We start from the raw sequence: 12872 nt of genomic DNA, 5'->3' as shown, positions 1-12872 counted from the left end.
AACAGACCTGAGACTGCATGAAGAGAGGGATGCTGAGCTTCCCCCAGCTGTTCTGGCCGTAATCTGACTGCAACTCCAATGAGACATCCTGAGCTAGAACTGGCCAGCCAGATCTTCCCCACATTTGTGACTCACCAAAGCTTGAAAGAATGAAATGGTTATTGTTATTTTAAGTCACTAAGTTTTAGAGTGATTTGTTATATCACAATAGGCTCTAACACCTGGTAAGATGTATTCCTGTCTATGGTGGAATATAAACCCAATGAAAATTTATGTGCCTGTCATCTCAGAGAAATTTCTGGTTACTCCTGTAGTATAGGACATGTTAGGATATTACATCCAAAGTGAAAACCAAGTTTGCAAAACTCCCACCACTTAAGAAAGGAGCTTTTTGAAGACAACAATTTATCACATTTGGAAGCAACAAAACCAGACTGCACTGTAAGCAGTTCTACTACTTGGACTTTATATCATAGTGAATCTAACATTGTTCAAAATTTACTATGATAGATTGGGATACTCTAGGGATCTTGTGGAAAGACCGGTTAGGAGAATCACAGTGCAAGTCCCTTGAGTTTTGGAGCAGAATTGTAGTTTTCAGAAAATATTTATTCTTTTTTAAAGGAAAAAACCTTGGTTTGCTATTGGGCCCGCGAGATACCAAGGACCATGCAAATAGAATTTTTATCATAAGCAGGATGTTATATGGCCTACTGAGCCATAAATTTGGGTAGTTGATCATTATCAATTATAAAATTAAGTTTGAATAGGTGTTGAAGGCACCAGTATGTTGCAAATCCAGTGGCTTATACTGTCGGTGCATCTGTTTTTGCTGCATTACCTACTTCTCCCTCATCCTGTAACTATGACCTCATAAGAGCTGAGGAGAATATTCAAGTCTATTTTCGAGATATTTCTATGCAATGTATTGAAATCAGTCCAAAGTGGGATACTGCAGTACTAAGATACTAAGATACTAAGAGGTGAACCAGAAGGGAAATTCTCCCAGTGGTCAGAATTTCAAGTGATACATCTGTCTGGTTGTCCACTTGGGTTAGAAAGAGAGATGGCCAGAGGTGTGGAGATAATATAGATTCATGGCAAGTTATGACTGATTCTGTGGAATGGCCTGAAATCTGTAAGAAAGAAGATTGAAAGGCTGGTGATAAGGACACCTAGAAAAAAATAAGTCAAAGGAAGTCTCGGAAGTGATCCAGACTGTGAGAATATTCATGTTCCATGTGAGCTCTCTGTGAAGGTGATTCCCTGGAGTCCTTGAGACCATTTCAGATGGACTACAAATTTGAAACTACATTCATAATAATACTGAGATGTTATTTGTAGTTTTCATTCACAGTCTTTCATGAGTGGAGACTTTTTCCAGAAGCTACATGATCTGCAATATTTCAATATATTGACTATAAAATCAGACACAGGACTCCAGCTGTTTTCTAATAGGTCAGATATTAAAAGACTTCCATAAATGTAAAATAATGTCATGAATGCCAGCCATTACTTCGTTTTGCACAGAAATTATTTTGTGTGTGTGTTAAAAAAGTTATTTATGTTAATATACAATGAAATTTCTGTTATTTTGAAATGATTACATCTATTTAAGATTTTCCCCATTTTTATTTCTAACATATGTAATTCATACACATAAGACTCTTTGAAGTTCACAATAGTTTTTTTAGGGAATGAAGGGGTTCTGAGACTAAAATTTTAAGAACAACTCTCCTAGTCTATCTCTTGCTTTATTATTTGTTTTTATACTTTCTGGTCCACTTTCCTAAGCATTTGTCCATGGAATCACATTCTATTAAATCCTAAGCACTCCCTCAATTTATCAAGGCCATCTGAATCTGGATCTTTATGATTAGAGATTCACTATTTCTCTTTCTCCAAAATGGCCACTCTGTAAAAGAAAAGAGCTGTTCCCTATTTTACCAGAGAGCATCTTAATGAAAATACCTGTTGCCTTTGACACAGATCGATCATGGCTCAGAATCTCTTGACAATTATTCTTCATCATAGTTCACCAAATGGTGATATATCCGTCCCACATTTATGTGGTCTAGACCACATTTACCCATTTCATTACTGATCTGGTCTTCTGGGACAAAACCGAAAGCCACAGACAAGTCATATTGGCTACACTAGATTGCCATCTTTTAATATTTCAGGTTTTTCCTTCTAGTCTACAAAGTTATTGGCAGGACTCAAACTCTAAATTCTTTCTTTTCTGTGTTAGGTAACAGCTGGAACATTCCCCCAGTTCTTTTAGTCTTCCAGCTGTTGTTTTCTGCTGGAGATCTTCAGTCTCCTTTGAGCATGGGATTCAGGAGTCAGCCAACTATTTGCATATTTTATTTTATTATTTTTTAAGTTTTTTTTTTTTTTTTAATTTACTTTAGAGAGAGAACATGAGCGGGAGGAGCAGAAGGAGAAGGAGAGAGAATCTCAAGCAGACTCCATGCTGAGCATGGAGCCCCATGTAGAGCTCTGTCTCATGACCCTGAGATCATGACCTGAGCCAAAACCAAGGGTAGGATGTCTAACTGACAGGTGCCTCTGCCAGGACTTGATGAGTAGATTCTGGGTTGTCTGCCTTGCATCCCTCTGTCACCGTTCCAGGATTTCCCCCTTAATTTCTGATGGAAATTCATTAAGAATTGATGAACTTCAGGGGCACCTGGGTGGCTCAGTGGGTTAAGCCGCTGCCTTCGGCTCAGGTCATGATCTCAGGGTCCTGGGATCGAGTCCCGCATCGGACTCTCTGTTCAGCAGGGATCCTGCTTCCTTCTCTCTCTCGGCCTGCCTCTCTGTCTACTTGTGATTTCTCTCTGTCAAATAAATAAATAAAAAATCTTTAAAAAAAAAAAAAAAGAATTGATGAACTTCATAAGAATGCTACTTTCTGCTCAAGTTCTAACCATCTGTGCTTCACAGGGAAAAGTGTCATTGGTAGAGAAGTTATAGAAATGTGGCTTACTCAGTGCTGACCCTTTCCTCATGAGCCACCCTCTCCCCACCTGTGTGCAGTCTGTGTGCTGTAGGGGCTCTCTGTGCCTTGAAATAGCATCTTTCTTTAAAACAGAATGTGTAAAATTATCTGTATGGAGGTTAGTTCATTATAAGATAAGTCACCATCATCAGGCAGTCATTTAATAAAAAGTTTTTTTTTTTTAAGTTTTTAACAGTGATTTTTTTTTAGTTTTAATAGTAATATAAATCTATTTACACATCAAATCCCATAGACTAAGAACAAGTGAAAAAAGATACTTCCTTAAAATTTATAATCAAATGGAAATACTAACTTAAAGTCATTATTATTTTGCTAACTCCCTTTTACACACATATACACACACACACAAACATATTCTTATTCTTGAAGACAGAGTTTCTTTCTATGAAGTCTGTATTAGATAGTTCATAATGGATAATGCTTCTTGTGGGAAAGGAGTTGTTAAGGGAATGCCAACTCTTACCTTTACTCCTAGCATACAAATTGTTTTTAGGATGGTGATAGTTAATTTTGCGTGTCAACTCAGCTAGGATATGGTGTCCAGTTCTTTGGCCAAACACCAACATAGATGTTGCTATAAAGGTGTTTTCTAAGTGTGATTAACATTTACAATCAGGTTGAGTAAAGCAGATCATCCTCCATAATTTGGGTGGGCCTCTCCCAATCAGTTGAAGGCCCCACAAACAACTCTGAGGTTTTGGGAAGAAAAAGTAAATTTTTTTTTTTTTTTTTTAAAGTAGGCTCCACACTGAAGGCTCCTCCAACACAGGACACAAATTCACAAACTTGAGATCCAAATGTGAGCTGCGCTCAAGGGTCAGGATTTTATCAAACTGAGCCACCCACGTGCCCCAAGGAAAAGGAATTTTGTAATTTTGTAAGATTACAACCTAGAAACCCTGCCTGAGTTCTCAGCCTGACGGCTTGCTCTCGGATTTCAAACCCAAGACTGTGACATCAACTCTAAAATGACTCTGCAGCTTGCTGGCCTGACTTAACCAGTTTAAATTTATTAGCCTCCACAATCCTGTGAGCCAGTTCCTTAAAATCTCTCTCTTTATGTACAGTTGACCCTTGAACACCTTGGAAGTTTGGAGGGGCAACACCCCTGGACAGTCAAAAATATATGTATACCTTTTTCCTCCCCAAAACTTAACTACTAATAGCGTGCTATTGACCAGAATCCTGATGAGAACATCAGCAGTGGACTTACACATATTTTGTAAGTTATATGTATTATATAGTGTATTTTTACAATGAAGGAAGCTAGAGAAAAGAAAATGTTATTAAAATCAGAAAGAGGGATGCCTGGGTGGCTTAGTCAGTTAAGCGTCTGCCTTTGGCTCAGTTCATAATCCCAGGGTCCTGGGATCAAGTCCCATATCGGGCTCCTTGTTCAGCAGGGAGCCTGCCTCTCCCTCTGCCTGCTGCTTTTCCCTCTGCTTATGTTCTTTCTCTCTGACAAATAAATAAATAATATCTTTAAAAGAAAAAAAAAAAAGAAAATCAGAAAGAATATCAAATACACTTGCAACTGCAACTGCACAAAATCTGCATAGAAGTAAATCTGTGCAGTCCAAACCTATGTCATTCAAGGGTCAACTGTAGATCATGTTAGTTCTGTTTCTCTGGATAATTCTAACACAAAAAGAATATTTAGCAACTTGTATTGTTTTTTAGAAACTAAGATGTTATGCTCAATTTTTGCCAAATTTTAAGTGGTTTTATCCACATTTCAGGAATGTCTTTCAGCTTGTATTGACTTTGTGATTACTTCTCGTGAATGTTCAGTTCTTGTATCATAAACAAAGAAATTATGTAAATAAAAATATCAAAAAAGTAACATTTATTGACACGATTTGTTTTACCTTTGAGAGAATTAAGGTAAATGGAAGGGTTTAAAGAATAATTGTTTCACTTTGCAATGAAATAATTTTATATTAAAAGAAAATTTTCAAGATATTAAAGGAATTAATGAAGTAAACATTAATTTCCACGAGATTTTTTAAAATTTACTGAATTCTGGTGTTTTCTTTTTAAGATTTTGTTTATTTATTTGAGAGAGAGAGAGAAAGAGAGAGCACACACACAAGCAGGAGTGCGGGGAGGGGCTGAGGGAGAGGGAGAAGCAGACTCTCCGCTGAGCAGGAAGCCTGATGAGGGAGACCTGAGCCAAAGGCAGACACTTAAGAAACTGAGCCACCCAGGTGCCCTCTCCCATTTTAAAGAAATAAGTCTTTTCTTATTTAAAGTAGTAAATAAAGCATACACACCAATCTTCAATGTTACACTTTCACAAAAAGTTCTAAGTTAACCATGACTCTGTTTTTTGTTTGTTTGTTCTGAAGGTTAAAAACGTTTTATTTAGAGAGGCTGAAATGATTGTATGCTAATACGAACAGATAGGTTGTATAAGAAATGAATAGAAAATTCCTTTTTTGATGTCCTACAAAAGCTGGATCCGATTCTATGTGCCTTATTCTTTCCTCAAACCCCTAACTTTAGACTGCAGTTGAGCAGAAATATGGCTTATGGTTTTCTTCAAATCATTTTTCACCTCTAGACAAGGTGCTGGACCTTAGAATAAACAAGTAGGTTATAGCAGTAGTACCTAGGGAAAGAAAAAGCTGTGAATGATAAAGCTTCCTTACACGTGCTATCTCCCCACTCCTGTCTTCTCCATTTTGTTGTCATTTTTAATCCCAGATCCAACATCTCCTACAAGCCCAGTCAGTTTGCTTTTGAATGCTAGACTAAATGGGGCATCTGCGTGGCTCAGGTCATAATCTCTGTGTCCTGGGATTGAGCCCCAAGTCAGGCTCCTTGCTCAGTGGAGAGTCTGCTGCTTTCTCACCCTCTGCTCCACTCTGTCCTTGCTCTCACTTGCTCTCTCTCAGATGAATAAATAAAAGTTAAAAAAAAAAATCAGACAAAATAGAAATCAAAGAAGGTGACTTGAATTCAGTTTTTTGTCATTTCCTTTTCTTGCTTTATCACCTTTTTTTTTAAATTTATAAGATGCAAATTTGTTAAATTATTCACAAGAAAAAATGAGAGTTTGAATTTGAGCCTGGAGTTAAATAATGCTGATGGCATTATATCATCTTCTCCTTTAAAGTATGGTAGAAAGAGAAGACTCTCATTAACTCAGAATAACTGTCTTGACCTTACTGACTCATAGGACTGCAGTGTGGAGCTGAATCTCATACTGACTTCCAGTCCGGGCTGATAACACCTGGTCTTTTCCCCACTGAATATTCAGTTCATAGGTATTGTACAAATCCTTGCTTTTAGGTGAATTTATGGTGTGCGTATGCATGTGCGTGTGCGTGTGCGTGTGTGTGTGTGTGTGTGTGTGAAAACCAAGAAAAATGAAATAAAATGTTGTACATTTTCAAGAGAGGTTCTACGGTGTTTGAATTTGAGGATTCTTCCACTGTGTCGGTTGAGAAGAAGTATTAGTGGGTGGACCCCCCCACGAGCCTATCCACAAAGCCCCCGGACGCTCTGTGCTTGGGCATGGAGTGGAGACACTGGGGCCTGTGTGGTGGGAAACAGGTGGGAGCAGCTTTCCTCTGAGGAACAATAGTCACAAGCACTGTTACCTGAGATGTTCCCTCCATTATATTTCTCTAGAAGACAGGGCGCCCTGATCTTTTCTTTCCCATCAAAGGTGAAAAGATTGAAAGTCATTCTTTACTGCTTGAATGGAGAATTGCCCACATGTTTCTTTGCCAGGGAAAGGTAAGCAGAAATGGGCACAACTGGGCCACACTTGCCCGGAGTGCGAAGTGGGCTATGGGGAAGCCAAGAACGCTTTGGAAAACAGCCACGTGTGCAGCACCACTGATCACAATCCAAACAGAACTGTGGCTGGTTATGTTGAAGCTGAGGAATGTATTTTACCTGATTCTTGCTTTTCAACGGTCTGTCTGCTTCTTAGGGAGGTTAATTCACCAGAGTCACCACGAAAAATACAACGAAGCTTTCAAGAAATCTGAGATCAAGTCTATTTATGACTTGTAAAAAACAGTAAGGATTTCTGTGTGCTCATAGGAAGGCATGCTTCCTGATAATGGCCATTGTATAAGGCATGCCTTAAACTGAATGACATGAAACAAGAGAAAAGCCTATTGGCTTTTCAGTTGTCATTTCCTAGCACATCCCCCAAGTCTGAAACCTGATTCCAGTTCAGGGAGGACCAGGGGATCTTTGGGGGTTGTGAAAACCCTGGAGCACTGAGATCCGGCTATCTAGGCCCTAACACACTGCTCCCACAACATCTTCTTTAGGGGCTGAAGGTGGTGGACAGCAACAAGTAGCATTCAGCAGAACACCCTGTGGGAAATAACCATGAGCAAATGTGAAGTACCCCATACATTCTCAGACTAATTGGGGCAGTCTTTGCAGATGGCCTGTAGTTGTGTTGGGAGTCTATAATCATGTAGGCCGGCAGACTTTATGAATTCATGTCAATGTGATTGCAATTAAACTTGTAGTTTGGGTGGCCTGGGGACATTGAGCTATATATATATTAATAAAGCTGATGAACATTTACTTTTCCCCCATTATTTTACTCAGATGATATTGAGTGAACGGCCCCTGAATTGCCTTGTAACTTAGTGCCACTCATTAGTGTTTATACATTAACCAAACATACTCGATTGAATAATCTTACACTTGATTTATTTCTATTTATTTTTTTCACTGTTAGAAGCTTTCCCATTTCTATTTCTCTAGCACATACAAAGAGTTATTTATGAACACAGTAAAACAAAGAAAGTGCCTATTCAAATATGCCTGAAAAAAAAAATACTAGTTATAGTAATGGCTTCTTTGAATATATTTGTTATATTCTTTGGGGGAAATTGGAAAATGATTAAAAATAACTTGCATTTGTATTACAGTTCATGTTTCACAGCTTTTCATGATTTAGATATTGGTTTTTCTTCTCTAAGCTCTGAAATCTGGGTAAGGCTGATATTATTCTCATTTTACTGATAAAAGTCATTGAGTAGCTTGATTGACCATTCTGGACAAGACAGTTAATGAACAAGCCCAGGTCTTGAAACCAGGGTGTAGGAGAACCAGTGTGAGTTATTCAAGAAATATTGTGTTTCTATTACTGTGTTCCAAGTATTGTTGTAGGTGTGAGGTACCCTGTAATGAATAGAAATCCTGTGTTCATGAAGCTTATATTCTAGTGGGTACAACACAGACTATGAACAAAGAGATCAGTAAAATATATAGTATGGGAAGTGGTAATATGTCTATGGAGAAAAATGACGTGGAATTAGGGGGCCCAGTGTGCATGTATGTATGAGTGTGTGTGTGTGTGTGTGTGTTTTGAGAAGGGTGTTTGGTGTTTTAATCAGGTTGCCAGAGCAGATTTCAATAAGGAAAGACTGGAAAGACTCAAGAGAGTAAGCCATGTGGATGTAGGGGGAAGAACATTTCAGACAGAAGGAGTAGCCAATACAAAGCCCCAAGGCTTGCCTGATATGTCAGATGAGTAGCATGGCAGCTAGCCTGGGAAGAATGAGAGGGGAAAGGAAAGACATGAGCTCAGAGAGGTACGCAGAGGTCATTAAAGTTTGATTTCCAACTCCTCAATGACATATCTTTTTCAAGATGACATTTTGTTTGCTTTTGCAAGGGAGTTTTTATACCTTAGGTGGAACATGGGTTATTTCCCATTGGAAAGAGGCAGCAAAGTTGATTTTGATCCCAGCAGCTATATGAGGGAACGCTGAACGTAGGCATTCCGATTCACGTGCAGCTGCAACAACAAAAACCTGCAGAAACCATTAGCAACCACTTTGGGGTATGGGTGGGACAGCAGGGGGAGCCAGCGACCCTCAGCCAGCAAGTGACATTAGGGCATGGGGGGTGGGGCGTCACCGCTCAGGAAAGGCAAACGCCAGAAATGACTCTCGCTTTCTCAACACGCTGCTGGGCAAAGCAGGGTGCTGAGGTGACACCCCAGTATGGGGCTTAGCCCAATATCTGTGGTGGCCCAGCCCCAGGCAGAGATAGAGAAGGCGGTAGACGGGAAGGAGGAGCTAACTGGCTCCCCAGTAGCTTTTCTTAGGAGAAACCAAGGTGTGTCTACTTGAAATGCAAATTTTCCAGATGTTCTCCATTAACCCGCAGCCTGCTGCAGTCATTTTCAAAGCATGGTTCTAGAAGCGGCCAACTCAGTGTTACCTGAGAATGTTAGAAGTGTCTATGTGCGCGCCCCACCTCAGATGTACTGAATCAAAACAGGGTGGATAGAAATCTGCATTTTTTCTTTATCGAGCCCTCAGGTGACCCTGATGGAGGATAAAGTTTGAGAATCAGTAGCATGCAGGAAAAAAACCCAAAGCACGAGGACAGTAGGCATTTAAAACCTCCCCATCTGGGCTCTACTTCCATCTCCAGCCACATTCCATCATTCTTCCTCAGGCTCAGCAAACTCCAGCCGCACTGGCCCATCCCCCTTATGACTACTTAGGTTTATACCAGTTCCATCACTGGTGGCTCTTTCTTCTTTGCCAGGATGCTTTCTGCCACATGTCCTCTTGGCGAAATCAGACTCAGTGTTCCAGATGTAGCTAAAGCAGCCCCACCATGGCATTCCCACAAGTCATGGTTCATCAACACCAGCCCACCTTCCCTGGAGGGTAAGTGTTAATGATCTATGTGTCTGCCTTCCTTTCCAGATCAGAGACTCTGTGAGGTCTGGGGCCATAGCTGGAATTGTGTCAGCAGTGCCAACACAGAGCCTGGACCACAGTGCTTGAAAGTCTGTCTCTGATGCTGTTGTTGAATAAATGGAGGCCAAGGAATGAAGCTACCACCGACTGTTGATATTTGAGCAGAGAGGCATGGCCTATGTTGCGTTGGACAGTCAGGGCTGGAGCTGAAGGAAGAGATTTGGTCTGAACTGTATGGTGCTCTCTGGGGAAGATAGGTTTTAAAGGGGAGCTCTGGGCAGAAGGGGAACATAGGGGGATACGGTATTCCTGGAAGGAAACTGAAAGGCAGAAGTCTGAACTGAAAATGGAAGCCCCAAAAGCAATGTTGCTCCAAATTGTGAGGCAGGCAGTTGTGCCGAGGTCAGGTGGGTGGGGGAGGGTTTCTGTTGGCTAAACCTTGGACTGGAATCTGTTCCCCACAATTAGTTGTGTGACTGGAATGTATTATTTAGCTCTTCTGAATCTCAGGTTTCTTTTAAAAGTGGGATGTAATATATAAAGTGGGAACAATGACAGTACTTAATAATAGGAATTAACATTTATTGAGTGTTCCTTTAGGTTATCTCTTTTAATCTTTACAGCCACTCTGTGGTGTCAGAATTTGGACCTCCCATTTCATAGCACTCAGTGACTTGCCAACAGTCATATGGAGGGTGAAAGGTGGGAGTATGAACTTGAATCCAGCCATTTGACTCTGGGGCCCTAGATCTGCCATTATGCTATACCGTCTCCTTAAGGGACTGTGAGATAATGTATGTAAAGCACCCAGCAAGTGATGAAATGATAGTCACAATTTTCCTAGGACCAAGCTGGCTTCAAAATGTGGGAGAAACAATCCCAGAATGTGGGAAGGAACTTTGGGATGAACACCAGATCTCTTTATGCATCTTTGTCTTTCCCTTGGCTGTGAGAAGGATGTTCTAACTCTGCTACATCTGGCCATTAACCATGGGTCACCTGAAATTAACCATAACCTTATCTGCAGAGAGAAAATTGCTATCTCCATCTGTGGCCTTAATCCAATTGTTAAGAGTGCTGTTTCAGACAGCAGAGTATTAGTTTCTGCTAAAGTCTTGGGAACCTCCCTCTCTGTACTCTTTGAAGAAAGCACATGAGCAGAATGGCATAATCTCCAGGTCTTTGATGCTTCTGGGAGAGAGTTATACCCTCTGTTGCTTTAGTTCAGGGAAAACGCCCTTTCCAAAGAGTTCGGGCAGGCTTCTGACATTAAGACAATGCAAAAGCACTTTGCTGATCTTAAAAGATTGGCCTCTATCAAGAGAGAAAATGCAAAACACAACTCACCAGAATTGCTTTCTCTGGGCTGCTGACGATGAATGATTCAGAGGGTTGAGGAAACTGCCCAGTCTAGAGGTCTTGGAGACTATTACTGAACAGAAGGTCAAGATAACATTCTGTATGCTTTTCTGGTGATTACACCAAGGGAAGCCCTTCCCATAGATTTCATTGAGAGCCCCTTATCCCAAACACTTTCCTTTCTAGCCCCAGGAAGGGTACAGGAGCAACTATGTATGGAAGCTGTTGGCAAGTTCAGAATCATGAGGTGACCTTGATGTGACAGCTTGACTTGGGCTTGACTTTCCACCTTGTGTTCAGTGAGTCTGTTAAGCAGCCAGGTGTGGGCCTGGCCCAACACAGGCCTGGGAATGCGATGTGGGCACCTCTCTTTGTGCAAAATAAAGAGTGGGCCATTACGGATCAAATCATGTACTTCAGAGAGACAGGTTGAAGTCCTCACCACCCCCTTACCTGTGAATGTAACATTACTGAGAAAGAGCATCTTGGAATATGGAATCAATTTGAGATCAACTCAATATGATTTGTGTCCTTCTAACACAGGGAAATGGAGACAGACACAGAGAGGAGAACACCGAGTAAAGACACAGATACACAGAGGGAAGGCGGCCCTGTCACCGTGGAGGTTGCTACAGGGCAAAGAACAGCTGGGGCTGTGAGAAGCTGTGAGAGGCAAGGAAGGATCCTGCCCTGGAGGCTTCAGAGGATGCATGGCATTGCCAAGAAACCTAATCTCAAACTTCAAGCCTCTGGATCTAGAAAGGAATAAATTTCTGTTGTTTAAGGACACTCAGGTTGTGGCACTTTGCCGGGTCCGATTCTGGAGGCAACAGGAAGCCGGGGCCTGAGTTCTCTGGGAGTGCCCTTCACAGTGTCCTTGACAAGCTTTGTAGCCTCTTGCCGCTGTCAGGCTGATGATGGTCAGGAAGCCTTCTTCGGGAGCTCTGGGCAGTAGGCGATACCAAGGGTAGTCCTCCCGAGCGCACAGTGGGTAGGAAGCATTGCAAGACTGCTGCGTCCCGTCTCACCATCCAGCCCAGAAGCAGTAGCCCAGGCGAGAGAGCAGTAGCCCAGGCTTGTATACCAAGTCACCTTTCTGAGCCTGGGCTGCTAGTTGTCCTGCTTCAGGCTGCAGGCCACCCCTCTACTCCTCACCTGGTCTGGAGAACCTGTCTTCATGGACCACAGGAGGCCAGAGAGGCAGTCTGGTGAGTTACCTTGACAACTTATGACGTAATGCTTTAAACTACTTCCTGGCTGCCGGTGTAATGAGATTCTAGACACTGGCGGCTCCTCCCAGCCCTGGCGGCAAGCAGATGAAGTGAGAGCCGCACAGCTCACTTTTAATGATCCCTTTCGGTGATATCTCTAGGATGCATTTGCATTAGCAACGAGAAGGGAGTCTGACTGTCACTGAGCTGCATGGGCTTTTTGCCCGGGGGACCCAAGATGATTGCTGGCAGATCGGCTTTTGCTGTGGGCACTCCCGGTGTGGCTCAGCTGCTGCGAGGCTTTCCTCGTTCTCCCTGTTGTGCTTTAGTTCAGATGCCCTGCAGCAGTTCAACGGTAAAGAAGGAACAGGCCCCTCAGTAAAACGGATTTCTGGGAACTTCCACATATACCCGGAACCCTGAGTAGATCAGACAACGATCCCGAGGGATTTCTTCACAAAGCATGTTCTCTTTGTCTCCAGCCATTTATGCCCTCAAAGTCTTTAGGGTTTTGAAAGGAGGTTTTTAAAAAGCAGAGGCACTGGAGCAAAGTCACCATACACAGGACTTAGGCTGCTT

At 41.8% G+C, this 12872-nt stretch overlaps 1 long non-coding RNA gene across 1 annotated transcript in view; it reads left to right on the top strand.

The window, feature by feature from the left end:
* Positions 1-11728, top strand: part of LOC122907829 — a 64039-nt gene extending 52311 nt beyond the window's left edge. The window contains exons 2-3 of the long non-coding RNA XR_006384755.1: positions 9566-9690; positions 11626-11728. This is a non-coding gene — a long non-coding RNA (uncharacterized LOC122907829). The remainder of the gene's footprint in view (positions 1-9565; positions 9691-11625) is intronic.
* The last annotated feature ends 1144 nt before the right edge of the window (positions 11729-12872 follow it).

Source organism: Neovison vison, chromosome 5, assembly GCF_020171115.1.
Source record: "Neovison vison isolate M4711 chromosome 5, ASM_NN_V1, whole genome shotgun sequence".
Taxonomy (NCBI): Eukaryota; Metazoa; Chordata; class Mammalia; order Carnivora; family Mustelidae; genus Neogale; species Neogale vison.
The sequence above is the reverse complement of the archived record's forward strand: the minus strand, read 5'-3'. Positions and strand labels throughout refer to the sequence as shown.